Raw genomic sequence first — 27,526 nt, 5'->3', positions numbered from 1 at the left:
AATCGAATAATTAACATATTTGAACTACCAATAACACCAAATTATTTTAAATATATACTTAAATACACAAATTAAGCTTTTTTATTGAAATGCAGAAATTCATCTTGTGAATATTAGCTATTGATCTGAGTTTTTCATTTATCCACTATTTTGCTGATTATTGATCACCATTTTACTGCATTTCAACCTTAAGAGTGTTGCAAAAATATTTTTCAAATTATTGGAGTAATAAATATATATAGTTTTAATAAAATAGTTTTTAAGTATTTTAAAGACAGTAAAATCAAGTTCTTTATTGTCATGACTTTTATCATTTATTCCAACATTCTGACAACACTGAGTCTTCTTTTGTACAAGTTACTTCATCATTCAAAGAAGGAAAATACAACTTTTGTGTTGTTTATGGCTGCAACTTGAAATTACATATACATAGTCTTAAAAATATTTTTTGGATTATGATTTTAAAATTAACCAAAGGAATGATAGGAATTTTTAACATGAGTTTTTATTTTTATATAAGTTAATCACTTTTATTACCAATGTACAAGTGTTTTCTGTTGATTAGGCATATATTCCGAATTTAATAAATGAATTTTATTATGTCAAATGTTTTTTTCCCCACAGGTTTCTTCTCTAAAAACAGGCAATATAAATTACATATCCTTATGAAACCTAGTGGTTGGAAAAACAAAGTACCATCTTAAACTGAGTATCATTTCAAAATATTACTGGAACCTAAATTGAGCCTTATTTTGCTGTATATCATTTGGTTATTCAAATTACTCAAGTGTGCCATTTAACTTTATTTCAAGAGAGAATTCCGTATAAAAGTTGAGGCAACTTGAATCTAGCCCTTTTAAAAAAAAAAAAATCTTTTCAAAATTGAATACTTTCTCAAAAGCAATGCTAGTGATTAAACTTTCAGAAATGGATAGTTGAAATATTAATATTATAATTCTTTATATATAGAAATATCAGTGAGTTGCCTTATTTACTTCCAAATGTTTTAAAATACTGTTTGAATAGTGACCACTATTATTTAAAATTAGTGAACTTTTTTTGTTAATTATTTTGTTTGGAATATCTAAATGCTAGCATTCACACGTAGGTTTTAATCTATATTTTTCTTCTGGAACACTATTGGTAAATTTTGAGATGGTAGAACTCTTGACCCAGTCATACATGTATAGAGCTTGGCCTCTGAGTTAATTAAATATGAGTTAATAATATATTATAAGGAAATTATTGTCCTTATTACAGTTATTAGGTAGTTACTCAAATTATAGCTTCAAAGGAATGCAGAGCATGGAAAACTCAGGATTAAATTATGCATTTGAACCTTAGGCCAGCTTTTACTGTAGAGACGGTTTTCTGCTAAGAGAGAAATTGTATGTCATTGAAATTAAATGCTTTTCTGGGGATAGAAGGTTCCAGTTTTTAATGAAATTACTGAGTGTGGTGTAGTGAAATGATTAAAATCTGTATTCCGGGAATGTGGCAGGGAAAAAAAATCAATAAGTGCTAGCGCAGCTTTGCTGCTCAATGTGAATCCTGAGAACGAAATAAACAACTACAAAAATAATAATTAAAAACATATCAGCACATTAATTTATTTAGCATCAGTCTCCTGAGACATCATCTTCACTAATTTTTAGCATACATTTTACTGTGTAATGAGCAGCCTTTTTTTTCAGATATCCCTATTAGACAGGCAGTATTTCTGCCCTTCCCCCAGTGCTCCTGCACTGCAATCATTGTACTTGCACTTATTATGTTACAAATGACCGAGGTAAGGCTGACATTCTCAGTGCATGCAAAAAGACCTAGTCTGCCAAGCTTTTTTTTCCCCCCTAATGAAGCAGCTTTGTGAAATCTCCCCATGTGTTAATACTAATGAAGATCCTCCAGCACAATTAAAATCACAGCCAGTGGCTGAAGAGGAAACATAAAACAATAGCATCTTTTAAGATACATTTATTCACAAATGTATGTACAAAATATACATATATGGTCAAATTATTCTTCTGTGGCTTGCTTTTCACTTGCTCTTCATCCTGAAAATTAAATCATGCAATTTTTAATTATATAAACGTGGAGACTTCCATGTGTTCTGGAGGAAAAAACACTACCTCAATAAAAAAAAGTATATATATTCTTGTGTAATAAAACGTTAACCAAAGTTACAATTTTTTAAAAATCATTTTTAGGAAGTTATGGGGTGGTGTACCCAGGAAGGAGTAAGGTGTACTTCACCTTTATTTTAACTTTATTGGTTTTAGGATGTTGGGATTCGGGGGTGAGGGAGAAATGTAAGAGTAAATAACAGAAAGTTGGGAGATTCTGGAAGTAAACAAAAAGCATACCTCCTGTGTAGTTTAAAGATGGAGAAATGGGCTTAACTTGATTTTTTTTAAAAAGTGTTCAGTTCCTGCGATTAGCTAACCCCACTCCTTTTGACTTCAGAAATTGGAGGGAGAAACTACAATTGGGATTATCTTTCACAGGTTTAACTTCTAACTTTAAAACGATTTGCTGTTTTAACGTGTTTTATCTAAACTTTAATTCAGTGCATCAGCACTACAGCTAGTTTAACTTGCCTGTGTTTGGGCAGCAGAGTTTTATCCCGGGACCATCTTGCGTCCTGCTTTTTGAGTTCCAAACATCCACAAATTCCTGGCATATTAATTTAGATGGTTTATAGACTTCAGCCGAATTCTGAGTTTACAGACAAAAAAGTTTAGGTGGAAATGGTTAATCTAGGCTCCCTATTGTCCAGTTTTAAATTGGGTTTCCAATCCTATTTTCTGTCCTGCTTTGGAAAGAAAAAAAAATATTAAGTTTCTTAACTTTTCCTTGGGACAAGGAACGGTTGCAAACTCAAAGCTACAGAATTCTTGGGAGGAAGAAGCAACCCCCCTCCCTCCCTTGGCTCCTTTAGGAGCTGATAGGTCATTTATTATTGGAACTGAAATGGTATAAACAATTCTCTCTCTTTTTCCCCTTGTTAACAGCAACTTTCATTGTTAGAGAGAGGAGAGAGAGAGAAGCCTTGTTGGTTGACGTCACTTGGTTCATGAAGCCTTCGCCTAGAAGTGAAGCTGCTGAACAAACCTTGAGAAGAATCATCTCCTGCTTCAATCTGCTGCTGGATAGGAACTAATCAGAGAGAGGCGGAAGGCGGAGAAGGAGGGAGTCAAGGGCTTTCGCGATCACAAATCTCACCTCCACTCCAACTCTCTTTATACTTTCCTTGCAAAAATAATAATCGAGACAAGGAGGTGGTAGGGCTTCCAAAAACAAAAATCGTAACCTTCAGCCATCTGGGGAAGGCAAAAATCTCATCCACCGCAACTCTCAGTTCGAAAGTAAAGGTGAGTTTAAAATCTTCGGGTGTGAGGGGTGCGGGTGAAGATGGAAATTCCAAATGTTACAAAGCCGGTTGTTAGCAGAACAGGAGAAACTACGCTCCGCGAGCGGGGACTCCGGAGTTGCTTCTCTCGAGGCGCTCGCCCTGCCCGCCCTGCTCGCCCTCCGCGGCTGTTTACCCTCGCCGGTCGGTGTGTCTCTTTGTTGTGCTGGCTGGAAGGCTGGGGCGGTGCTCGGGGTCCCGAGCGGAGTTTGGGGGAGGAGGACGCGGTCCTGGGTGGGAGGTGGGGGGTGCGGTCTCAGGAGAATGTAAACTTTATTCCTAGCTGCCAGTGCGGGACTTCGGTGCAGCAGGGCCGCGGGCAGACGCCGCCGCCGCCAGTCCGCCTCCTTTGTGCCGGTCGCCCTGCTTGGCCGCCCGGGCTGCGCGCCTCCTCTTTCCTTCGGCTCCCAGCGCTCGGGTTGCCGCCAACAGTTTTGCTTCTTAAACGATAACCTCTGGCACTGTTGCGATCGCCGTTCCTCCCCGGGAATATACGCTGCTCCCCCAATCCCTGCCCTGGTAGTTTCCAGATACCCCCCCCCACCCCCCAGTCCGCCTACTGCTGCCCTTTTTTTGCCTCCGCCCCCTCTTCGCCTTAGGACTGATGATCGGCTCCTGGCACCCCACCCCCCCGACCCCCCAAGTCCGGGCCTCTTTTGCTTTTTCTGTGTAGCTTGGAGCTCCAGAGTTTATAGAAAATGGGCTGGTGGGGGGGCGGGTGTTGTAATGGGGGCAGGTGAGGCTGGGAGAAGATCTGGATACGGGAAGATCTGTGCCTGTACACGGAGGGTTCGAGGAGCGTAGCTTTTCCTACAGTAATGTCTGTCTCCTAGCAGTTCTTCCCCGGGAACAACCGCCAGCCCTCAACTCTTCTTCGCTCTTTTAATCTTCTTGTCGCTCCCCTCCCCCTTCCTCTTTCGCGGCTTTCCTCCTGTTAAAGTAGTTCCATGAACCCCAGAATTGGGACTTAGGAAAGGAAGGAAGTGTTTGTTGGAGAGTAAGAGCTGGCCCTGCTGTTTGGGAGATTTTTCTCTTTTCTCTCCCTCTGTATTTATCTTTTGTGTGTTGCTTCCTTATAAAGAGAGAAGCAGCTGCAGTCCTTGGCCGAGTTGTTGAAATTTATCCCTTTGTGTATATTACAATATCCTCCATTTTTTTTTCCTGCCCTCTAAACAACAAGCGTTTCGCCATCTTGGGCAATTTTTATTCCCAACTCTCCCTTTTTTTATTTTTGAGAAAGGGAAAGAAGCCTTAGAAAGGCAAAAAGTGTGTCTGGATAAGACTCAAAGTTTAGGGAATGTTCAGGGGGCCCAGTGACGTCATGTAAACTTTATCGAGAAATTTTCCCAAGAGTAAATTTTTCACCTAATTTTTTTTTTCCGGTTTGAAAGGGCAGGTAACTTACTGGTTAAAGATAAGTTGTATTGCTTATTTTTGAGTCGCGTTCTCAAAATGAATCCTCAGCGTCTACACATTTTACGTTTTGGTAACAGGTGGAAAATTATGTGCAAAAAGATGGTATAAACTTTTATAGTGTCATTGGTATTCACCTAGCTTTTTGTCTACGTGTTTTTTCTTAAAAGGTTTCAAATGTTAGTTTTCATGAGTATATTCCTTTCTCATTTACTCCACTCTGCTGTAGATGTTTCTTTAATCAGCTTGGTTAATATTTTACATACAATTATTTTAAATTACCTAGGTCCTCTTTTTTGTAATTAAATAATTTTTTAAACATATTTACTTACATTTTGGAAAGATACAACTATTAAAATACCTGGAACTACTGGATACTTTTAAAATTTAGTGGCACATATTAAACGATTGGCAAAAATGTCATTAGTATTTAAAAGGCAAAATTTATTTTAAAATATATTTTATAACTTCAAGCTGTAAGCTCCTTGTCGGCCATTATGAAAAAATATACAATAAAAATTAGTGTTGCTTTAATTTGCTTGTCTAAAATAGTTTTTTATCTCACAGAAGTTCGGTTGGTCACATGACCAAACTTAATGATACACTGACTGGTATATAAATAAGAGGCACTGTAAATTGAATGGGAAAGTGGGATTCTGTCTCCTGTAGTCATTTTCAGTCAGCATATTTACTTCTCTTCTAACAAGGACATGAAACTGTCTGTATTTAATTTGCATTCTCTTTGTCTTCTGGGATGGGGAAAAACACTGGTTATAATTAACTTAAAAAAAAACTAATAGAAACAATTCTGAATACATTGAAAAGGTTTGTCTAACATAAAAATTTACATTGTATGTAGTATGTTTTATCTCTGGAGCAGTCTTCTTTGGTATTATTTGCTATGTTATTTATATTGGAATTTGCTTTATGTAAAACGCTATATAGAAAGCTTGACTGAATTGAATGTCTGCCATTTATGTGAATTGTAGGTAGGTGAAAAATGTTTAAATAGTTAAAAGCACATAGAACAGATGGTTTTAAATTATACATGCAACAAAGGACTAGAAGATTTGGCAGATTATAAATGGCAAGCAACAGAGGATAAGCAGTTTAAGAAAATGGTAGTTAAGTACATTTGATGTCTCACACCTATTGTAAACACTGTACATATTGTCACTATGCTGCATAATCAATAATTTAGACAACATTGAGGCACTTTTAAGTTTCAGATAGAAAAAAGTCAAATTTTACAAATGTTTGAAATGAATGGCTGAATGTAAAATTATTTTAAGTCTGTGATGACAAATAAGAGTCTTTCAGGGGAGATGATCAAACTGTATGCTGTAAAAATAAAGTTATTTATTAGGACTTAATATTGTATTCATATAATGGTTTGGAGAAAAGTAGGAGTAGGCAGATATTTTAAAATCCAGAGAATAGTATCTTTACTGTTCCTATATGTTAAACTATTGCTTAAGTATAGTAGCATTTACTCTTTCAAACACTGCTTAAAATATTTTTAGAGTGTTCAGTCTTGGAAATGCATTTATTAGAATGCTGTTGGCATTCTTACCAAATGAAGGATATATTTTGATATTTTTTGCGTTTTGTACATTATGATAATTTTTCTGGGTGAATATAGTTTACTCTCAATTTTTAAAATATAACGATTTTTATGTAGCCTTTGCCTTTATAGAAGAATCTGAGTAATTATATTTAGCATTTTTCAAGATTTAAAATAACAAAGTATTCAAGTTGGCAGAAATTTGTTTTTATTTTTATGTCATTTATTTAAAATGCGTTTAAGACTGTAATGGAAACCTTGGAATTTTAATTCTGTTGCCCTTTCTCTCATTTCTTTGTTTGCATGTTTATTATAGAACTGCAGTGTAAAGGAGCAGATGTTTTGCCAAACATCCTGATGTGTTGCTTTTTCTTATGGGAGTGCATAACTGTTCCTTCTGATGCATCAACTTGACAGCTGGTTGATTTCATGGAGCTGCTAAGAAGCCATTAGTGGTGTCATTGAATTGAAACAGAACAGTCACTCCCAGCTTGAACTGCAATTGTTAATGTCTTTGTTGCTACTTTTGTGTTACTATACAAGATGTAGGATATCACAGTTGCATGAAAGTTCCAGTTTTCTGTCTTATCTCCTTGAATTAGTGAAAGAATGTGTTAAACTTGATTACTTTTAGATTTAAAGATTTCTCAGAGGATTTTAAATTGTAGTTTCTGACCTAATCTTAGCTAAGGCTACCAAAAGAAGTGATTTAACACAAAGTAATGTGTGATTTTGACCCCTAGTTGAAATAATGTCTTGATGATTTTTAATATACTTGATATCCTGAGGGATTAATTAAATTACCTAGTTAGGTATTTTAAGAAGCTTTTGAATATATAAAATTAAGTATTTCATACCATAAGGTTTTAAAAAAAATTGTTCTTTAATAAATGTTGACTAGTTGGATTAAATATTTCTTTAAACTTTTGTTGCAGAAGGTAATCAGAAGAGAAAAGAATTATTGAGGAAGTGGGCAAGTTTATATTTAGTTTTCTTTATAAGGAGGTGAAGATATTAAATAATTGACTAGTGGCCATTTAATAATTTTAAAAATTGAAATATTTTTATTATACCTACTAACTTTTAGTGATAGTTTCACCTATCAGACTATGGTACTAAAAGGTGTCAGATCATCCCATTGATACCTAAATGTTTTCTACTTACTTACTTACTTACTTTATTTATTTATTTAATTTGATAGGAGAGGAAATAGAAAGGAAGAGGAATAAAGAATGACCATTCCAACAGAGAAAGCACTTTTTAAAAAAAAAAAAGTGTAAAATATCTTTAGGATAATAAGCTTAAGGATATACGATGTAGTTTACCACTATTTCAGGAGATATCAGTTTTAGTGTTTACTCATTTTTACTTCTTAAATCTTTATGTACCATAAGTATTTAAACAATTTTTCAAAGAGCATAAAATTTATAACATTTAAAATAAGTTTGCCTATAATAAATACTTAAAATGTTAAATTGGTGATCAGAATATATGGTTTGCTAAGTTAAATACCATTAGAAGGATTTTCTATACAATATAAACAAATTGTAAACATTTCTAAGACACTGCTAAGTGATTGCAGAATTATGATTTCCTGCAATTATAAGTTTATAGAGATGTTTTCCTTTTAAATCGACCATGTATTACTAAGACTTCTTTCAGGTAGTACACTTTCTCAACTCTTTTTTATATAATAGCCATACAGTTCCTTAAAAAGAAAATCATTCTGTTACCTTAGCCTATGATTTACTTTTTAAGAAACTCATAACATTTGTGTCAAGGCAAATGTTCATATAAACTAAATTATGATAAGTTGCAAATTAAACATAAACTTTTACTTTAAAGGAATCTCCATTCTTAGCTCATTTTTATAGGTAATATAGTCTGAATTGTAGTGCAGATCCACATCCCATTATGTAAGTAGGAATTTTTCCACATTTGGTCATTCTAAACAGAAGAGTCATAAAACGTTTAAACTTTCACAAGTTTTTCTATTGACCCTATTAGCTTTGAAATTATGGGCAATAAGTATAATTAATTTGCAGTTACCCGTGGAATTAGAAAATATTGGCAACATCTTTGCTGAAAGAAAAACAAATTTTACATGACTTTTAAATCTACATTGAATGTTATGTGAACTGTGGCAATTCATAATACAATTTGAGATGTAAAATATTTAATAGACTTGATATTTATTGTTTAAACAGGTTTTTTTTTTAAATGAATAGGCTTCTATAGGAGTGTGAGGTGAAAATACAGTTTTTATCCCATATATTTGAAAATTTGCTCTATAAGGTGGGGTGTTTTCTATCTTTTTTTAATTGATGCTTTCAAAATAGTTGTTCTTATAATTTATGAAATTTGTATTTTGGTTTTGAATGCCTTTCATTCAAAAAATAAGTATTAGAAATAATAATGTAGTAATATGTAGATAAGAACCTTTACTAATTTTGTGTATTTAAGGAAAAAGAAGTATTTGGTTTGAAGATAATTATTGCATTGGTACTTCAGCTATGTGTAGATGTAATTGTGTGTTTTTCCACTGTTTTCTCCTCTTAACACTTTTCCACAAGCATGCACTCATTAATCAAAGACGGTGCACTCCTGCTGAGGGCAGAGAGGTTCATCAAATTGGCAGTCAGTTTGGTGTAAAGAACAGTGTACTGAAGCTCTTAACTCACTGGGACATAAATAAATCTAAGGTCTTTGTATGCAAACCCTGGAGGTTAATACTGTATAATTCAATGTCCTGTCTTTGTTTTTATGATTGATGTTTTTAAATGTTTCAGGCTTGATGCAAGTCTTCTAGTAGGTCAGGTCTGACATTCTGATTGGCTGAAGAAAGAAAGCATTAGGTTGTCAGAAGGACTTTGAGTCTGCTGCAGAGATTTTGATTTTTTTTCTTACGAGATCATTGTCATATTGCCTGAGCTGTTATAGGAATGTACCAATGATTGACATCCCCCACTGTGATAATGGACCCAGTGCATGAAATGCCAATAGTTTGGTCCTATTTGTTCGGAAGCTTACTGCTATTTGTATCCTTAACAGAGCTAACATGTAGAACAAGCAAAACTACTGGGATTTCTCTGTAGAAATAGTGCTGGGATTTGGCTTTAACATGAATTGGTTGCATATTCATAATTTAAGAACAGCTGGTTACAGCAAGCACATAGTCATTTGCAAGCTATTATAAACCATTCCACTCACACATGGAGCCTGTGCTTGGTGAATTTTTTTTTTTTTTTTTTTTTTTATTGATCTACCTGCATTTAAAATCTGGTCACTGCTGCTACAGAAGCTCTTCATTTTAGCTGTGTTTGCAACATAGAACAGCTTCAATTTTAAATATTTAATTTAAACTAAATGCTGAATAAAATGAAGAAGCTTTGAAAAACCAAGTGTAGAAAGTCAGTAATGTATTACCTACATATATTTCATCTTGGCCAGAAACAAACAAACCTAGATTACACAACTATTGTAATTTTTGGAAAATATGTTTTATAATTTTGTCTATAGGTAGGTAACTGAATTATCTTTGATTCGAAAATGTTAATTATATTTTGCTAGTTATCTATAGTTGTAACTAAATAACCAATGATTGTGATTAATTAACTAATTAATTAATTAATTAGTAAAGCAATTTCACATAATATATAGAAACGTGACTATACTTTTAGTTTATGAATGGTGTAAGACAGGATAGGAAGAGCAACAGGACATTATAATTTGATTAGAATAATGCTAATCCTAAAACCAGAAAGCTACTTTAATTTTTTTTAGAAGAAATCTAATGAGGAGTCTTCTGCTTTTTCGGTCCCTTCTGGAATATTAAGCATAGCTCTGCTCAAGTCCACTTGTAATATTTTTGTGCATGTTGTGCTGCCTAGTAGTGACTGAAAGAAGAGGAAAGAACCTTTGCATCTCAAGCTTTCAGTGGGAAGAGTGGGAGGTGAAATGTTAAATATGATTTCAGATACCCTTGTAGGAATCACAGGGAGCTCTGCCTTGATTTGTGTATGTTAAAATAAGTGGATACCTGAGTGATTTATAAGGATGGTGATTATACTGAGCCTTCTACACAACATAGTGTTCTGTTCACATGTGCATGCATGTGTTTGTCCCCACACTACATGATGAAGTAGCTTTCAGCACTTCAAGGTTGAGTACCATTCCTAAGAGTGCCTTTTACTCTTCCTTGGCTTCACAAATGGCTGGAGATGTTGGTAATATAATAGAATATATGGCCAAATTTAATCTAGCTGATAGTGGGCTGTACTTTTTTCTAAATAATAAATTCAGAGGTTATTAAAGGACGATGTGTTATGTTTTAGTTTCGAATTGCCTATGATAACTTTATTACACAGTTAATTAGCTATTATTTAAGGTTACATGGGTCATTTTGTAAATTATCATATTCTCCTTTTCTTTGTTTTTTGACTGTCATCCTTTTAGTTATTTTCCTGCTCTTTGGGAATCTCATCACAGAATAAAGTGAGGAAATAAAAGGAAGTGAAATTCAAATAAGTTTTGTTTCCTTCCTCTCCCACTTGTTGATAGATCAGAAAAAGAGAAGTTCTTAGGTTTCCACCAAAATGAAGGTTTCAGATTTTACTTGTCTGCCTTTTTTGGTTCTCATTACAACAGTTAATTATATTTAGATAAAAAGAAAGATGAGATAATGAACTCAGTTCTTTTTTTTTTTTTTTTTAAGATTTTATTTATTCATTTGACAGACAGAAATCACAAATAGTCAGAGAGGGAGGCAGAGAGAGAGAGGAGAAAGCAGACTCCCCGCTGAGCAGAGATTCCCAACGCGGGGCTCGATCCCAGGACCCTGGGATCATGACCTGAGCTGAAGGCAGAGGCTTTAACCCACTGAGCCACCCAGGTGCCCCATGAACTCAGTTCTTAAAATATTAGTAACCTTCGAGCATCTGGCTGGCTCAGTCAGAGGAATATGTGACTCTTGATTTCAGGGTCAGAAGTTTGAGCCCCACATTGGGTGTAGAGATTACTTAAATAAAACTTTAAAAATAAATAAAATATTAGTAACCCAACAAAATCGTAGAAATTATAGCCATTATTTGAAAAATGAATTGACTAAGTAATGACAATCACTGGTATTTGATACGCTTTTATTGTTCTAGTACCAATAATAGGGAAAAACAGGACAGCTACCCTCTTTAATCAAGTTCATACTGAACTCTGTGTTAAGTATTCTTAGAGACCTATGGTTGAAAGTTTGTGAAAGCTCAGAATAAGGAAGAGATGACTTCTGTTTCAAATCATTAAAAAAGGCTCTTTTGGTTTAGGTAGCTTTAAATTAGACTGAGGAAAAGGAGTAAACTGAATACTTAGAGATCAGGAAGAAAGGATCCAATAAAAGAAGGGCATTGTGAACACCTCATAGAACGAATAAATAAAAGCTAGTTCTGTTAATTATATGGCATGGTCGGGGAACATTTTGATGTTATCCCTAACCCATACCTCTTCTCCCAGAATAAAAAGAATGTTATGGGATCCTCCTTTTCCTCCATTGCTTTCAAGAATGACTTCTTGGCTTTTTCTAGAGAAAGTGGGTTAATCAGTTTCAAATCATCCTTTTCAGTGATAGGTTTGTTGTTTGTGGAGGCCAGTTTAAAATCGACAGAACTGCCCTTTCTGATCAGAGTTATTGAAATACTTTGTTTCTCTTAAGATTAATCAGAACCACTCCTTTCTCCTTCATTCTCTTAAAATGCTTTATAAATGGTTTTTGTTTTTGTTTTGAAATGTAATGCATGGTCATATATGCTAAGAGCACTGAGCAAAAGAGGACATCTGTTTCTCTTTTCTCAGTTTCTTGGTGAAGAATTAGCTTTCCAAGGGAATTCAATGACTGACTCAAAAAGTGCTTTTACTTCTTTTAGTTACTTTGGATAAATAAAGACGATAGACTGGCTGAACTGCCAGTAATAGGAATATCCATAAGGACAAAAAGAAACAATTTATAGCCCCAATTTTTTATTACATTTGTACTGAATTTCACTAATAATAGAAATACGATTTAATATAGAGAGTATGGGGCACCTGGGTGGCTCAGTCCATTAAACATCTGACTTTTAATCTTAGCTCAGAGCTTGATCTTGGGGTCATGCGTTCAAGACCCTCGCTGGGCTCCATGCTGGGTGAGGAGCCTACTTAAAAAAAAATAGAATATGAAAAGGAAAGATTAAAAAAAACGAACACACCAATGTATAAGGTCTTAATTTTCAGTAGTTAGACTTTTCCTATCTTCATCATTGGCATACTAAGATAATGAAATTTATTTCAATTTCCTTATTTACAATGTTGTGATGATGATTTATTTTCAAGAGATGTGTCAGAAGAAAACCTTAAAATTTTTACATAATTATTTCTATATGATGATGTATTTTGAGATAAATTAAAGTTGGAAATGAGTAGAAATAAAGAGCTATCTAATGTCTGAGTTTAGAGACAAGCCATACTTTCTCTGGTTTCATGATGATACTGTTATTGAAACATTACTTCTGGACTTCCTTGAGAAAAGGATTACTGTTGACATGAACCATTATGGCAACATATGAAACAGCAAAGCCCATCTTGAACATCTAAAAAAATAGGGAACAGCATGTAAGTCACAGAATGATGTGTTTCTCCTTTTATGGGTTAGTGTAGCATACTGGAAGAAATAGGGTCTGCCAGGCAACCGTAACAGACAGAGGTTGTTGGTGAAATCTCTTTATTTTAAAAGAGGGGTTATTGCAGAGCTAAACCAAGTGTTGTTAGGGGGCGGGTAGTAACAAGATCAAAAAAGGAGACAGTTTTAAAGGAGGTTAAGAGAAATGGAACACTTGCATAATTGAGTCCTCTTGGAAAGTCTCAAGATTTTCTCCATTGTGGCCTAAGTACCTTAGCATTGACTTCTTATGCACTGTCATTAATATTTTCAGCAACTTAGGGAAAATAAGTCTTATCTATAATCATACCTTGGGGATTTGAAGTAGGAAGTTGAAGGGTTAGGGAAGGGCTGTGCAAACAGTAAACAGCTGGTCCAGGAAGAGAACATGTAATACTTTGGCCAGTTAGGGGAAAGCTTTCTTTCCCTTCCCTTTCCAGAAAAACTGTTCATAGATGTACTGCCAAAATTCAAAAAGGTGAAGAAATGGTTTAAAGAATTTGTAAGTGCTTTTCTACTATGTGTAAAACGGGAGGGTAGGAACAAGGTATGCCAGAGACTGTGGGTGGTGGTGATGGTGGTAGAGCTAGATACACTGTGACCAGAACTTTCCACTATTTGGTTTTCGTGGGTTATTGTTTTTAATGAAGTGTTCTATTGACATAGTATCTTGATTTGACCTTTTTTGCTTTAGTGTGAAGCACTTTTTGTGAAATAGGTCTCTTTTTTGCAATTTATTGCAAACACTTTATTCTTAGTAGGTAGCTACATTTGATATGTTTCAGCTTAAGTCCTGAGCTACCAGCTAAATTAATTACATCTACCTGGGTAAAAATGCATGTTTAATTTGTATTTGGTAATCTCATGACTTCACAAGAGACTTGAAAGTAATCCTGTAGTTACCCATGGAAACAAGTAAAAATTACTTATTTTTCATGTTTCGTACTATTGTGATGGGCCAATAGTCACATGTTAGGCAGTAGTGATTAGTTAAATAAATTGACTAAATAAATAAATTGATTAAATTGAGAACTAGAATCAGGCTGACATCTATTACTTTGTAACTAGAAACAATTCAAAGTACTCAGAAATAAAATGCCTAGCCCATGATATGCGTAAGGAAGTCATAGTTTACTTAGAGAAAAAGGTTGTATATAGAGTATAATCTCATCTTTTGTGATTTTTAACCCACTGAAATTCAGTTATTTATTGGGGTAGAAAATTGGGGGTGGGAAAGGAAAAACAATTTCAGTAACCATCATTCATTCAGTGACGTTATCTACAGGCAGGATACAGGAGTCCGGTGTCTCTGGGTAGTTCTCATAGTATTCTCATAGGCTCTTATGTCTTAATATATTTTTTTGTATTCATAGCTCCTAAATGCATGCCAGCTATGAGTATCTGGAACTCAACTATGTAAATGGCATCTATTTTAATGCTGGCAAATGGACTATGTTAGACTTATTGAGAGATCATGTATCTGTCTCCAGTATAGTTCATGTCAAAGATAATATTTACTGTATTTTGATATATCCTACTGACTAGAACCTATTGATATACCTACTGACTAGAACCCCCAATAAGATGAGTCTCCAGCAGCCAACTCTTGATTTCAGCTCATGTCTTGATCTCAGGGTCGTGATTTCTTTCTTTTTTTTTTTTTTTTTAAAGATTTTATTTATTTATTTGACAGAGAGAGATCACAAATAGGCAGAGAGGCAGGCAGAGAGAGAGAGGAGGAAGCAGGCTCCCTGCTGAGCAGGGAGCCCGGTGCTGGACTCGATCCCAGGACCCTGAGATCATGACCTGAGCCGAAGGCAGCGGCTTAACCCACTGAGCCACCCAGGTGCCCAGGGTCGTGATTTCAAGAATGTGAGTAGGCATGGAGCCTACTTTATTTTATTTTATTATTTTTTTAAGATTTTATCTATTTGAGGGGGAGAGAGAGAAAGAACACGATTGGGGGGGGAAGGGCAACAGAAGAGGGAGAACCAGGCTCCCTGCCTAATTAAAAAAAAAAAAAAAAAGAATGAAAAGATGTCTATTGTATATGAAAGTAGCATGGTTCAGAATAGTTTATATGCTAAAGTATTGCTGTTGATACCCCAGAATGTAAAGAAAGAAAAAAATTGGCTTGGAATTAAAAGTGCTCAAGGAGATGGTAGAACTTCAGTTAGCTTTTGAAGGAAGTACTAGATATTTTATTTTATTTATGGTAGTAGTTTTTTTTTTTTTTTTAAGATTTTATTTATTTGACAGAGAAACAGTGAGAGAGGTAACACAAGCAGGGGGTGTGGGAAAGGGAGAAGCAGGCTCCCTACTGAGCAGGGAGCCTGATGAGGGTCTCAATCCCAGGATCCTGGGATCATGACCTGAGCTGAAGGCAGATGCTTAATGACTGAGCCACCCTGGTGCTTCTATAGTAGTAGATATTTTAGAACAACAACTTGAACAAAGGAGAGAATGGAGGGAAACCTGCCTAACTAAAATTTGTTTGTAGTAGGAGATAAAGTAGGAGATAAAGTTTGAGTTAGCTAATATATTTTTAAGCAAAGATGTGATATGATTAAAAATTTAGAAAGATGGATTTGGAGGAAATCTGTTAAATGTGTAGAAGTAGACACTTAAAAGAAAAACCAGTGACATTGCAGAAATTCCAGTGTCCGGTGGTAATGACTGGACTAATAGCAACAGAATGGGTAGGAGGATAAATAAGAGGTACATGATAATTTAAAGGAATGAGGTTGAGCTAGTTTGGGGAGGTTAGAGATTGTAATACCTAGCATACACATTTATTTCTTATGACTATAACAATAATCTGATGTAGCCAAACACCTATTTCCTCCTTTCTAGATACTGAAAGTAAGAACAAGAGAGATTGGGGGCACCTGGGCGGCTCAGTTATACTTAAGCATCTGACTTCCGCCAGGTCATGATCTCAGAGTATGGGATTGAATCCTGCATTGGGCTCCCGTCTCCACGGAGAATCTGCTTTTCCCTCTGTCCCTCCCCTTGCTTGTGTGCGCTCTCTCTCTCTCTCTCAAGTAAGTAAGTAAATAAATAAATAAGAACAAGAGAGAATGACTGTGGCTTACCACTTCCTAGTGGCTAGATACTATTTCTAAATACATCATATCAGTCTCATGATGAGTTTAGCTTAAGATAAACTCTGATCTATTTCTTTAAAACCCTTCTACCTTACTCCTGATGGATCACATTTGTATGAAGATGAATACTCACATCCAGTTAGCCTCATATTTTTCATTTTTGTTTGCGTTTATTGCTCTGCATGTGTTTAAACCACTGCTAAACATCACTTTCTGAAAACACTCGGAGATAGGAGGCAGCATGTTCTAAACATATTACAAACATACCATACTTTTTATAGATCCCTGAGGACAGACTTTCATGAATCCGTGATTATACCCATGATGTTCCCTGTATGCAATTCTTATTCCCTCTCTTTCTACTTGGTAAAATCTGCTTATTTTCTAAGACTTCTGGAGAGTTGTTTTTTTTGAAATTTTTCCTTGTGCTACAATGGAATGCTAATAGTGGAGCTCATGGTTGTTCATACAGATAGATTGATTCTTTTCTTCTGACCTTTTTTTCTTTTTAAAGATTTTATTTATTTATTTGACAGACGTCACAAGTAGGCAGAGAGGCAGGCAGAGAGAAAGGAGGAAGCAGGCTTCCCGCTGAGTGGAGAGCCCGATGCAGGGCTTGATCCCAGGACCCTGAGATCATGACCTGAGCTGAAGGCAGAGACTTAACCCACAAACCACCCAAGTGCCCCATTACTTCTGACCTTTAAGGTTAATGCTTCAATGCACACTGCTTTTTTGTTGCTGTTTGGCATCATTTCATAGGATAAATTCCCAAAAAAGTAATTATTGGGTTAAAGGCTTGGGAATATTTTATGGCTCCTAATACATGTCTTGTGAACTTAGCTTTTGAAAGGATTTATGAGTTTATGGTATATTAATAGTAGTAGGTAGTCATACCTATTTCACTACACCTTCGTTGGATTGGGTTATATTCATCATTTTTAGCCATTGCCAGTTGCATTGCAAAAAAATTATACCTTATTGGGGCGCCTGGGTGGCTCAGTGGGTTAAAGCCGCCTTCGGCTCAGGTCATGATCCCAGGGTTCTGGGATCGAGCCCTGCGTAGGGCTCTCTGCTCAGCAGGGAGCCTGCTTCCCTTCCTCTCTCTCTGCCTGCCTCTCTGCCTACTTGTGATCTCTGTCTGTCAAATAAAAAATAAAATCTTTAAAAATTAATTATACCTTATTTAATCTGCATTTCAGTGACTAATTAGAATGAGTGTCGGGGCGCCTGGGTGGCTCAGTGGGTTAAGCCGCTGCCTTCGGCTCGGGTCATAATCTCAGGGTTCTGGGATCGAGCCCTGCATCGGGCTCTCTGCTCAGCAGGGAGCCTACTTCCTCTATCTCTCTCTCTCTGCCTGCCTCTCCGTCTACTCTGTCTGTCAAATAAATAAATAAAATCTTTAAAAAAAAAAAACGAGCGTCTTTCAGTTAACCTGTTTCTCTTTTGTGATTTGTCTTTGACATTGCCTGTTACTGTACAGAGGTCTTAGTACATTTATTATAAATTATTTATAAATTCTAAGTATTAATGATATGCTATTAGTATATTTATTATAAATCTTTAACTTATTTAATAGTTTTTTATTTAGAGAAATGTGAAATACTAACTTGTTCTTTCTAGATTTTTTTAAACATTCTTTCCATTTTTAAGCTTAGAAAATGTCTTCTTGCCAGGGCACCTCAGTGGCCCGGTGGGTTGAGCAACTGACTCATGATTTTGGCTTAAGTCATGATCTTGAGATTATGGAATCGAGCCCCACTTTAGGCTCTGCGCTCCACATGTAGTCTGCTTGGGATATTCTCCTTCTCCCTCTGCCCTTGCCCCCGCCCCCCTGCCGTCTGCTCATACTCAGACTCTCTTTCTCTCTAAATTAAAAAAAAAAAAAGCCAATGTCCTCCTCCCCAGAGTTTTTATAGTCACTTCTCATATATTTTATTCTTTGACATATAATTCTTTCCTTTCCTTTTTTTTTTTTTTTTTTTTTTTTTAAGTAAACTCTGTGCCCCAGGTGGTGCTCGAACTCCTGACCCCAAGATCAAGAGTTATGTGTTCTGCCAGGCAGCCCTTTCCCATTCCTTTTTGCTAGTAAAACTACACTTTTTTTTTTTTTTTAAAGATTTTATTTATTTATCAGAGAGAGAGGGAGAGAGCGAGCACAGGCAGACAGAATGGCAGGCAGAGGCAGAGGCAGAGGGAGAAGCAGGCTCCCTGCCGAGCAAGGAGCCCGATGTGGGACTCGATCCCAGGACGCTGGGATCATGACCTGAGCCGAAGGCAGCTGCTTAACCAACTGAGCCACCCAGGCGTCCCAAAACTACACTTTAATGCTCATATTAAGGCCCAAATTCCCATCAACAGTTGGTATCTGTACTACATTTCTGCTGTATACTCTAAAAAATTTGTATTATAGGGAATGTTGAACTAGACCACTAAAGGTCAACTTTTGAAGGCACTGTCAAATTTTTATTTTGTTTCTATCTCTTGTAATAATATTCTTTATTAAAATACTAATTTTATTGGATAATACTCAGCATATTAAAAATAAATTTTCCTCGATAAGGTAGGATTATCATCCTGGTAAGTAATTCTATTATACTCATTAGCTGCCTGAATTATCACTATTTGAGAATACAACTTGAACCTTTAGAGAATAAATTCTTATATTATCTTATATTTGTGCTATAAGTTTGTTTATGATAAAAGTAAATTGTACATGTTACTCTACAGCTTGCCAATTATTCTTTCTTACAGCTGATCATATTCATTGTCCTTTCCTTTTTTCTTTATATTAATTTTGTTGTTTGTTTTCTAATATTTAAGAAAGGGTACAAATGATATAAAACATTATGTTAGTTTTAGATGTACAACAAGATTTGTTTTAATATTAGAGGTGTATTTTTGACTAAAAAATTATCAAATGTTTTGAAAAGTACAGAAAATATTAAGATAAAAATGTCAAATGTCCAAAATTTTATTACTTGCATTTTTGTTTTATTTTATATTGAAGTTTATTTAATGAAATGAAAGTCTTCATAATTGAAAAAACAGCAAGTTAGTTTCATAAACCTCCCCTCTAAAAAAAAAAATGAGGCGGCTGGCATAGAGTGAAATGGTTTTGTGCTATCAAGTAAGAACAAATAAAAAAATCCTATTAAATTAAGCAAAAAAAGCACACTGTTGACTTTGGCAATAATAGTTTCAGTGAAGTGGTTTAGACTAAAGCTAAAGAGATAGGAACATGGAGTTTGGATATTGTTATTGTTGTTTTTAAGGGAAATGAAAAGAAATTGGCAATTTCTAGGAAAAAAATATGGGCTTGAAGGTAACTTTCTTGATGATGAGAATGACGATATAAGGGCAGGGAACATAATTCAGAAATTCTTTGAGAAGTGGGATGACATGGGTTTCAGACCCATGTTAGATTGATTGACATCAGCTAGAAGGAGGGGCAACTCTATATTTAGAGGGAACAAGAGGATGTGGATGTTTATAGCAGTCATATTGGAGCTTTGGTGGAAAGAAATTTCAGAGTTCAAGTTTGAAATACCAGAAATTCTTCAAGTAGAGGGGTATCTGGGTGCCTTAATTGGTTAAATGTCTGATTTAACTCTTGATTTTGGTTCAGGTCTTGATTTTATGGTCATGAGATTGAGCCCCTGTCAGACTCTGTGCTCAGCAAGGTGTCTGCTTGAGATTCTCCTCCTCCCTCTCTTTCTGCCCCTCCCCCCAACTCATGCAGGAAAATAAATAACTCATGCAGGTTCTCTTTCTTAAATAAATAAATAAATCTTTTTAAAAAATTTCTTCAAGGGGCACCTGGGTGGCTCAGTGGGTTGAGCCTCTGCCTTCAGCTCAGGTCATGGTCTCAGGGTTCTGGGATCGAGCCCCGCATCGATCCCGCTGAGCGGAGAGCCTCTGCCTGCCTCTCTGCCTATTTGTGATCTCTCTCTGTCAAATAAATAAAATAAATAAAATCTTAAAAAAAAATAAAAGAAATAAAAAAATTTCTTCAATAGCCTCTTTGCTGGTTTTTCATAAAGTTTTAATTTCTGATCTTTTTTTCTATGTAAGTATTTATGCATTTTGTTTTCTTTTTTTTACAAAATAGGTACTTGTAGGGACGCCTGGGTGGCTCAGTTGGTTGAGCAGCTGCCTTCGGCTCAGGTCATGATCCCAGCATCCTGGGATCGAGTCCCACATTGGGCTCCTTGCTTGATGGGGAGCCTGCTTCTCCCTCTGCCTCTGCCTGCCATTCTCTCTGCCTGTGCTAGCTCTCTCTCCCTCTCTCTCTCTGACAAATAAGTAAAATCTTAAAAAAAAAAAAATTAGGTTCTTGTAGTTTTTCATTCTTTTTTACTTTATTAGTTCTTTTTTTGGATTATATCAGGAGGCATTTTCTCATGTCATTAAAATTTTCAAACAGTATAATTTATTCAACTACCTAAGTTTGGGGCATTTAAACTGTTTGATTACATATAATATATAATGAAATAATATAACATCAAACATCACTAAGCCTTTGTGCATATTGTAATTTATTTCATTAGGAAACATTCCAGGAGATTGAATTGCTGGGTCAAACCATAATGAATGGTTTACATTTATGCAGTGGTATTCTGGTAAATATTAACAACTGGTTTGTGTGTTGGCGGAGGGAGTCTTGATTTATAGTGTGTGCTCTTTTCCCTGGTGTAAATACTCCTGACACGGCCTATTTCATTCCAACAATTTAATACCACTGAACAGAATTGGATGTGCAGACACACAATTATTATACAGTATCTGTACCAAGCTGATACAATAGATGTAAATAACTTCAACAGCTCAAAGAATAATAAAATGTGGTAAAATAATTAGAAAGTGATAAATTTTGAGTGTTTATTGCCTTATTTTTAATATAATTTATTGATTGGTAAGTTTATACAATTAATTTTTTTAAAGATTTGTGTATTTTATTTTATTTTTTTTAAGATTTTATTCAATTTATTTGACAGAGAGCAAGAGAGACAAGCAGGGGGAGCCACAAAGGGAGAGGGAGAAGAAGGCTCCCTGTTTGAGTAGGGAGCCCAAGGCGGGGCTTGATCCCAGGACCCTGAGGTCATGACCTAAGCTGAAGGCAGATGCTTAACCGACTGAGCCACACAGGTGACCCTATGTGTTTATTTTAAAGAGGGAGTGGGAGTGAGAGTGGGAGAGGGACTGATGGAGAGGAAGAGAGAATCCCAAACAGACTTCCTGCTGAGCATGGAGCCCTATGCTGGCTCCATCCCACAACCCTGAGATCATGACCTAAACTGAAACCAAGAGTCAGACACTCAACTGACTGAGCCACACAGTCGTCCCTATATAATTTAATTTTTAGAGATGACTATGTTTAACAACTGGGTTGCAAAATTCCTAAAAATTTTAACAATTGACTCTTGTGAACTTCTATGAGCAAGGTCTAGCAAATCACTATTTTCTTTTTTTTCCTTCTCTCTTTCCCTTCCTTCTTCCCTTTTCTGATATTTATTTTGGAATCCTACCCCCATATTGTTATTTTCAAAATAGGAAAAAATACAAGTATTTAGAAGACCAGTGTTGCATTCTTTTTGTATATGGCTCTAAGGTTTACTTTGCTTTACTCTTGAATTTTTATCGTAGATGGAATCTACTTAAGTGAGAGTTGAACTGTGAACTCTCAGCTTTTTTTCCCCACAAGTCATTCAATTTCTCCTGAAACATTGTGGCATAATTCTTACTGGCTATTGATTGAATTACTCAACTTTCTTATTTTTTTCTAATAATTTATCAGTTGATTCTCTAGGATTTTCTGTATATGTAATCATGAGATAATTTTGTTGCCACACTTCTAATATTTACAACTTTATTCTTTGGTGTAAAGAATTAGTTGCCTAGTATTAACACTGAGCATACCGTTATTTTTTTCTGATTTTTGAAATGCTTCAAATACTTCATCATTTTCTGTGATACTCACTTTTGGTTTGTTAGATGTGTTTTTGAGAATCAGGTTAAGCAAGTATTCATTGATTTCTATTAAGACTTTAACATATTCAGAAAGGAGATTGAAATTTACTTAAATATATGGGCAACTTGGTAGTTCTTGATGGCTTTCTCTATTTACCTTAGTGTTTTGTTTTGTCTTTTAAAGATTTTATTTATTTATTTGACAGAGAGAGCCCAAGCAGGGTGAGTAGCAGGCAGAGGGAGGAGCAGACTCCTCACTGAGCAGGGAGCCCAAAAGGGGCTTGATCCCAGGACCCTGGGATCATGACCTGAGCCAATGGCAAATGCTTAACCAACTTAGCCACCCAGGCACGACTACTTTTCATTTTACAATTTGTGCTAGATAAAGGTTTAGATGTTGATGGTTTTCAATATTTGGGATAAGCAACAAGATGAACTAGACAACAGGAAATACAGTTTGTTTTCTTCTAGAACTTTTTTGGTGAATCTCTTGAGATTTGTGTTGTGGGTGTACCTGTAATCCTTTTTTTTTTTTTTTAAATTTTTTTTTTTTTAAGATTTTTTTTTTAATTTATTTATCAGAGAGAGAGAGGGAGAGAGCGAGCACAGGCAGACAGAGTGGCAGGCAGAAGCAGAGGCAGAGGGAGAGGCAGAGGGAGAGGCAGGCTCCCCGCCGAGCAAGGAGCCCAATGTGGGACTCGATCCCAGGACACTGGGATCATGACCTGAGCCGAAGGCAGCTGCTTAACAAACTGAGCCACCCAGGCGTCCCTGTAATCCTATATCTGAGGGTCAACCTTTGATTTTAGCAGTTCCCCTGTTTCAGGGAGAGCCTGACATACCTGTGGATGGGGGATATTAGTAGGGGGAGAATTGCTACTCTTTAATACTGTGGATTATGAGTTTGGTATGGTGAGTCAGTACTTGTGTCTGCTTAGTCAAATTTGATCATCACTTACAAAGCTGGCTCCTTTTCAACCGTAATGACAGGTTGAGGAAAATTAAAACAATGAGGCTTAAAGGCCCCTTGATGTCTTTCTGCAGTGTGAACACAAGAGCCAAGCTCTGATTCCCACTTCTCTTATAGGCCTTCCATGTTCCTAAACTTCAGTTCTACAAGTTGTGGGTTGGGACATTTCAGAATATTCTTATTTCTTAAAATCTGCCCCTTATGCTCTTGGGACATATGTGTATGGAGTCAGAGTCTTGTTATAGTGTTGGTATTTTCCCTGACTTTTTTGATGATGGCGTTCTTATACCAGTTTTGGGCCTTTTGGGTGGATTTTTTGGGAGGGATTATGTGAATGAATGCTGTTTTATTTTTTTTTTTTTAAGATTATTTATTTATTTATTTGACAGAGAGACATCACAAGTAGGCAGAGAGGCAGGCAGAGAGAGCGAGAGAGAGGAGGAAGCAGGCTCACTGTTGAGCAGAGAGCCCGATGCGGGACTCGATCCCAGGACCCTGAGATCATGACCTGAGCTGAAGGCAGCGGATTAACCCACTGAGCCACCCAGGTGCCCCAATGCTGTTTTATTTTTGTTTAAGGCTCTTTTCATATACTCAAGAAATGTTCCTCAGGAGAAGTTGTACTATCTTATACTCCATCCCGTGGACTTTGAGAATTTTTTTAATGTATTATTTTTTTTTTTTAAAGATTTTATTTATTTATTTGAGAGACAGAGATCACAGACAGGCAGAGAGGCAGGCAAAGAGAGAGGAAGGGAAGCAGGCTCCCCACTGAGCAAAGAGCCCCTTGCAGGGCTCGATTCCAGAACCCTGGGATCATGACCTGAGCCGAAGGCAGAGGCTTTAACCCACTGAGCCACCCAGGTGCCCCTTTTTTTATTGTATTCTTAATGGGAATAATTTTATTTTAATATGTATATATATATATATATTTAAGATTTTATTTATTTATTCAAGAGAGAGAGAGAGAGAGAGAGAGAGAGTGAGTGGGGGAGGGGCAGAGGGAGAAGACCCCAAAGAGCCCAAGACCCCAGGATCATGACCTGAACCAAAGGCAGATGTTTAACCAACTGAGCCACCCAGGGATTCCTAATTTGTATATTCTTAATTATTACAGATAATCATATGTTTCTGTTTACTGGGGAATTATATTTGTATTTGAATTGTTTAAAAGCAATTATTTTTACTAAGATTTTTGGATGGATATGCTCATAGTAATTTTAAAGATTTTTCTTGATCCCCTCCACCCCAAAAGCCTGGTTTTACTGTGAGGTTTATGGGTGATTATTTTCTGGATGTCATGACCCTGAGATCACAGCCCAAGCTGAAATCAAGAGTCTGGGACATTCAACTGACTGAGCTACCCAGGCACCCCTCAGGACCATTCTTATAAGACGATTAATATTTGGATGCATAGAACTAAACAGACATACATTCCAGATTGTCTGTAGATAAAGATGGAAAAATTTGGCTGAAGTTTGTATGTTCACTGTGGAAAATAGTGGTTGAAATGTAGATTTTGGGCATACTCTTTGTTTTCTGATGTTTATAGGTTAGCACATCATGTATTTTATAAATGAACATTTATTTTCATTTTATTATTTTAATTGTCACATAGAGGTAGGGGCTTACATTTTTGTTTCCCTTAGCAGTAAGAGCAAGCACATTAGATATGAGTTTTGTCCAAACTACATCACATCTTAATGCTTTACTTCATCATTTACTTCTTAAGTGTTTATTCTAGGCAAGGAACTCTCCAAGTTAAGGTAGGAAGAAATAAAAAGGTGAATAAGATACCTTATTGATTATCTAATTTAGCAAAAATACTCAAGTTTATCAGCATTATTTAGCATGTTTTAAATCCTTATATAGCAGTATACTGTACGTATCATTTTCTGACGTGCTTTTTCCACTAATCTTCGTGTTTTAGTTTCTGTGGGTTAGGAAAATGGGATTGGCTTAGGTGGTTTTAACTCATGGTCTCTCTTGAGGTGGTTATCAAGCTTCCAGTTGGGACAGCAGTCATCTCAAAACTCAGCTGGGGCTGGAGGATCTGATGCCAAGCTTAGGTTATTATTGACAGTTCCTTATTGGCTATTGGTAGGAGGCCTCAGTTCTTTGTCACGTGATCATTTCCATAGTGCTCCTTCTGACATGGCAGCTTCCTTCCCCCAGAGTGATGAGAGAGACAGAGACAGACACAGAAGGCAAACACAGAAACATAGACTCTTTGAAGTGACAATGTTTTGAGAGAGGAAGACGGATATTTTGAATATAAAGCACCTTGGCAAAGAATAAACAGTTCAGACGATCTAACAAAGTAATGATTTAGGATACTAACAAACTTAAGATGATCCCAGAAATATTTAGAAACTTTGCTGAAGAATTTGTGTTCCAGGGGTGCCTGTGTGGCTCAGTGGGTTAAAGCCTCTGCCTTCGGCTCAGGTCATGATTCCAGGGTCCTGGGATTGAGCCCCACATCAGGCTCTCTGCTTAGCAGGGAGCATGCTTCCCCCTCTCTTTCTGCCTGCCTCTCTGCCTACTTGTGATCTGTCAAATAAATAAATAAAATCTTAAAAAAAAAAAAAAAAGAAATTTGTATTCCAGACACATAGTGTGTTTCATTGGTATTGTGTGTGTGTGTGTGTGTTTGTGTGTGTGTGTGTGTGTGTGTGTGTATATATATATATATATATATGAAAGTTTAATACCAGTATTAATAGAAGGTTTATTTTCATTCTTAAAGGTAGCTGCTTTGCTTGAAAATAAAAAAGTCCCATTAGAGCCCACTGTTTCAAATAAAATCAAAATTAAAATGAATCACAAGATATGCTGTCATATTTTAAAGCCTTAATTCTAGTACTGTGAATTTTGTGATGGAAGGTAAATCTGGACATTTGGTGATTTTAGAGTTTTGCTTAGTTTTGTTTTTTGGCCACCCAAAGTGGGAGTGGAATCAAAATTTTTAGAAGTTATAATGAAAATGTAAATACTTTTCCGTGAAAACAAGGAAAAAATAATTGACTGGAAGTATCTTCAAAATCATATGAATTGTGATTCCATTCTTCCTTTTCATATTTTACCATTCAGTACTTGACTATCCCTCTATAACTGTTATCTTAAAATATTTGCTTCTGCTTCCTGAGTCTACCTTTGTTACCATAGAAACAGAAGTGGACTAGGGAAATTGGCAAGACAACCAGCAACTGAAATTAATGAGGATTCTAACTCTTCACCTGTAGTACTTGTATTTCATTTACAACTCCTGTTTTAAAAATAAGCAATGTAAGGACTGTTGAGCAGGAGAAAAAAACCTGAAACTTAACTCTCATTTGCTTCAGACTTGTTCTTTTGCCTAGAAAACTGTTAGGAAAGAACCTTTCTAACAGCTCGGAAAAGAGCTTTTCATTCTTGTGAATGGTTAGACTACTATCTCTTCTGTGATGTTATACCTTTAGATGTCTATAATATGCTTTTCTGTTATATCTTTAGATGTTTATAATATACTTTTCAGTCATAGGTTTTAAAATAACAAAACCATAGGTTTTCTAGAGAATGAGATGTGATATTATGTGATGCAAGCCTACTGTAGTCAATATGTTTCCACACATACTACTTAAGTGAATCCAGAAAAATAGATATGGATCTTAAATTCTGAGAAGTTATTAAAAATATTATATGTAATCAGACTATTACTTGTTTATCTTGTTAAGAAATAAATGTTTTAAAATAAAGTTGTAAAATATAAAATGTTACTTTTAAAGGTATTTAGAAACTTCCAAAAGGTACCTTTTTGCATTTAAAAAATATTAGATTAATTTAAAAAATATTTTTTGTTAAGTAATTTCTTTGCCTGTTGTGGGGCCTGAACTCAAAACCCCGAGATCAAGAGTCACATGCTCTACTAACTGAGCAAGCCAGGTGCCCCTCTTTGCATTTTTAATTTTTTCTTGAAATGTAGGTAAATCTGACAAAGTTCACCTTGTAAATAGATGAACTATTCAAGATTGCTAGAAGTTTGCTTCCTTCAATGTTTTTCCCCCTTTTTTACAATTAAGACATAGCACATTTTTAAGTATTTTTTGCCTTAGAAACCCAAATTTAAGCTGCTTTCCTCTGGTTGCTTCCTTAAAAATTGTAAATTCCTATATTAAACCTACAGGCGTACGTCAAAGATATTGTGTGTTCTGTTTAGGACCACAACAATAACGTGAATATTGCAATAAAGTGAGTCAAATGAATTTTTTGGTTTCCCAGTGTGTATAAAAGTTATGTTTACCCTATACCATAGTCTGTTTAGTGAGTAATAATACCATTATGTCTAAAACAATGTACATATCTTTTTTATTTTATTTGACTATAGTTGATATACAATATTATATTAGTTTCAGGTATACAACTTAGTTTACAT

General features: G+C 35.7%; 1 protein-coding gene and 1 long non-coding RNA gene across 17 annotated transcripts in view; one reads left to right on the top strand and one right to left on the bottom strand.

Annotated features, from left to right (window-relative positions):
- Nucleotides 1-1,958: 1,958 nt before the first annotated feature.
- On the bottom strand, nucleotides 1,959-3,200 carry LOC122902524. Its single transcript, XR_006383817.1, has 2 exons — nucleotides 3,112-3,200; nucleotides 1,959-2,715 (listed from the first exon to the last, which is right to left on the bottom strand). It is a non-coding gene; the product is annotated as an uncharacterized LOC122902524 (long non-coding RNA).
- Nucleotides 3,201-3,290: 90 nt separating this feature from the next.
- Nucleotides 3,291-27,526, top strand: part of BAZ2B (bromodomain adjacent to zinc finger domain 2B) — a 315,898-nt gene continuing 291,662 nt past the window's right edge. For all 16 annotated transcript variants that reach the window (XM_044242153.1, XM_044242152.1, XM_044242151.1 and 13 more), the window contains exon 1: nucleotides 3,291-3,371. The gene's annotated coding sequence lies outside the window, so the exon portion shown is untranslated. The remainder of the gene's footprint in view (nucleotides 3,372-27,526) is intronic.

Source organism: Neovison vison, chromosome 3 (genome assembly GCF_020171115.1).
Source record: "Neovison vison isolate M4711 chromosome 3, ASM_NN_V1, whole genome shotgun sequence".
In the NCBI taxonomy this organism is placed as follows: domain Eukaryota; kingdom Metazoa; phylum Chordata; class Mammalia; order Carnivora; family Mustelidae; genus Neogale; species Neogale vison.
Note: the sequence above shows the minus strand (reverse complement) of the source record. Positions and strands in the feature narration are given on the sequence as shown.